Source organism: Rhamphochromis sp. 'chilingali', assembly GCF_963969265.1.
Source record: "Rhamphochromis sp. 'chilingali' genome assembly, chromosome: 7".
NCBI classification, from domain to species: Eukaryota; Metazoa; Chordata; class Actinopteri; order Cichliformes; family Cichlidae; genus Rhamphochromis; species Rhamphochromis sp. 'chilingali'.
This window is the reverse complement of record NC_137934.1, coordinates 24594340-24597879: the sequence shown is the minus strand read 5'-3', so window position 1 is coordinate 24597879 and position 3540 is coordinate 24594340.

Below are 3540 nucleotides of genomic sequence, written 5' to 3'. Positions count from 1 at the left end.
GCAAAAAACAAAAACCAACAAAACAAACAGACAAAAAATACACATATCAATCACCTGGATCACCTGTTGAGAAAGAAAAAAGAGAAAACAAGCAAAAAAAAGAGGGCAATATAATAAACTACATCATTGCGATGATCTATGTGAATATAACAGTAAATATTAAATATTGAATATTATTGTGCATCACGTAAGATCGACAGCGCACAGTGTGCTTTGAGGTAGGAGCCAAAAAGGGTGTAGTTTGTGTGTGTGAGCACCCGTGTGTACACCAGTGCTCACAGGTGTACACACGGGTGCTTCCAGGCTTTTAAATTACTCCGCCTCCTCCTGCCTCACGCTTCAGGCTTGAAGAGCTCAAGTTAGACCCCAAATGACCGCTTGTCACGATGATCTCTGCAAACACTTCCAGTTTGGATCCAACTGAGGTTTCAAAAGTCCACATGGAAGCTCTGCCCTGCTTTCTGCCTCTCAGGCTGCTCACACATAGTGAATGCATTTGCGTTGACAGCCATTACCTCATCATCATCATCATCATCATCATGTAGAGTGCACCAGCTTCTGTGAATAAATTCAGCCATCCCATCAATCCTCCCAGCAGGAAGCTGCAGCCTCCAGGTTCACCGGCTGAGATCAGAGTCGGAGACAGAAGCTGTTCCACTCTACACCTGTTTGGATTCACAGGAAGAAGTTCTGATTGGGTGCTGCTGATGTTCTTACACAGCAACACAAACATACTTCCAGTAATAGGAGGCGACTGTGTGATGTGATAGACGGATCTAACGGCTTCTTCTGGGTAAATGTTGAGAGAAAGTATGAGTGCTGCTGAAATCTGAGATTCAGGTTTTTCTGGCTCAGCCTCAGCTGTGTGAATTCCTGAAAAGAGGACCTGAGTGAACGTTTCCAGCCTTGAAAATGTTCCTGTTAAACTGCTGATCTCAGACCCTGAACCTGTGTCCTTCAGCACCGCTCCCCTGCTCACTCTCCTCTTTTTATGTTCCTCATTTTTATCACTCCATCCATCACCTAAATCAATGGTTTACTGCAGCCTCAGTAACAGCCAGCTCTGCGCTCAGCCTTTTTCCTCACCACCTTCTCCTCCACCCATTCATCTTATTAACATACTCCTGGCTGTGTGAAGCTCACAACGCTCACAGGAAGGAAAAACTAACGTGTGAAATGATCATTAGGATGGAGACGCCTCTTCTCAACAAATGTCAACAATGTGTGTGTGTGTGTGTGTGTGTGTGTGTGTGTGTGTGTGTGTGTGTGTGTGTGTGTGTGTGTGTGTGTGCGTGCGACAATGAGGTGTCTCTGCATCAGGCAGCAATGTTTGTAAATGTGACATGTTAACACTCCTCAGCGGGCAGTGAAAGCATCATGGTGACTGTCTCTTCATCAACTCTTTATCATTTCATAATCTCTCACTGAGTCTGTTCTGACCTTCAGAGCGCCATTTGTGTTGTAAATTTGAAAATCAGTCACACCCAGCGAGCGTGTTCATTCAGACTCCTCCTCTCGACGTTTGAGGTGAATGAACTTTGGTCATCCTCCCTCTTTCTTTTAAATCGTTCTTTGTAATCAAGATAAAACGTATCAGGATTCTTTGAAAATTGGCGCCAAACACTGGCCATTGCTTCTTTTAAACAACATTTGTGACCCTCACTGAACTTTTGTGTTCATCACATGGAAATCTTTTATATCTAAACAAAGGGCCCAGGGCCCACTATGCATGCCTGAGGTACTCCAGGTATCTTAGGCTTCCAGTGTTTACCTCCACCAGCTTCTTCCTTTTATTTAGAATCTCACATCCTGTCTGTAACCAACTGGACTTTGATGCACACACTAAATCTTTGTCTGTCCAAGCTGTCGACCACAGAACCGTGAGAATCTCAAATCAACCCTCCAGATATTAGTCTTTATTTTAATTCACTCATTGTCACAGTCTGCAGGTCAGGCTGTCGGGCTGATGATCACTGAACAGGTTTGTGCTCGTTTCATCCACAAAAACAGATTCTTCTCCAACTGATGAGCAAACACTGCAGCGCTGCCTTCTGGACAAACTCAGGGAACAAACACCTTTCTCTCCAAAACCTGCCTCACACACATACATGTATGGGTAGTTTTACATTCTGTGTGTGTGTGTGTGTGTGTTAGCTCGTTCTGCTGACAGAGACGTCCCCACAAAAACAGTCAGCTGATGGTGATTGATGGTCAGAGCCATCGTCTCCACGCAAAGCAGAAAAACCATTACAGAAGTCAGATTGAAACCCATGGAGGGTGACCTGTGTTTGTGTGTGTGTGTGTGTGTGTGTGTGTGTGTGTGTGTGTGTGGGGGGGGGGTTAGTTTAGTTTAGTTTAGTTTGTGGGCTCTCCTGAAGAACGGCAGCTTCATCACATTTTCTCTTTAAGTAAATTAACCTAATGAAGCAAGGCCAGAAGTTGTCATTGTGATGCAGTTTAGCATGTGTCTATGTTCAAGGTATCCTTTAAAGTACTTGATATGAAATTCGGAGCTGCCTGCTGCTGTCACAGAGTGAGGAGAAGCTCATCACTTCTGCTCATCTTCCTCCCGCTGAGAGAGGAGGAGGAGGCAGTAATGACAGCCATTAGTATTCAGTTAATGTGTGACTCTCCTGATTTGGGTCGTCTCTGATTAGCTGCAGCTGGTTTGTAAGGTTTGTAAATGTGTCTGAGTCTCTGCCTCGGTCACAAATCTCATGCTTTGTTCTGCTGAGGACCTCGATCACTGGTTTTCGGATGAACTCTGAGAAACGCTCCAAAGACTGACACAGGGATGTCGTAGCAGTAGCAGGGTCTATTAGTGCAGTCTAGAGCGAGTCCCAAGTCTGGACTTCCAAGTTCCCAGTTGAAATATTTCATGTGGATCATCACCTTAACTCGGAAAGTCAGAAGAGCCCCGCCAACCCTGAGTTAACAATCCAAGATGACGGCAGTGAAGTTAAATGGAAAAATGTATTGTGCTTCCAAGAGAAGCAAATGAAACCTGTTTTTCCTGCTTTTCCGACTTTAGCCTTGGAATGCAGTGTCACTGTTGATTTTCGACACCTGACTGCCAAGGTACCTACACTGCAGAACATGGAAGTAGTTCACCGGCATCAGGCAGTCAGTGGAAATGATTTCTATTAACAAAAGTCTGAAATGTTTGCTTGTTTTCAATAGACAACAAGGCAGAACTAACTCAGATCCTGAGGAGGATCCTTCGGTTTTTGAGATGCCGCCTGATTGAAACCCACCAAAATAACTTATTGTCCTGCTTCGTTTGCTGCCTCTGAGACAACACTGTGTTTCTGAAGCACTGTATTTGTTCCTACCGATGCCCACATTCATTTCTCTTTCAATACCAGTGAAGCCTTTTATCATCATTATCGTCATCATCATCATCTTCATCATCATCATCACACAGTCCAAATAAGGAAAGTCTTCAAAAACTACACTAAAATGAAATTTTATGACATGAGTTTATGGGCTCTTTTCAAGTCTCATGTCTTATAAATGACGGAAACCCAGCACAGTACTGCT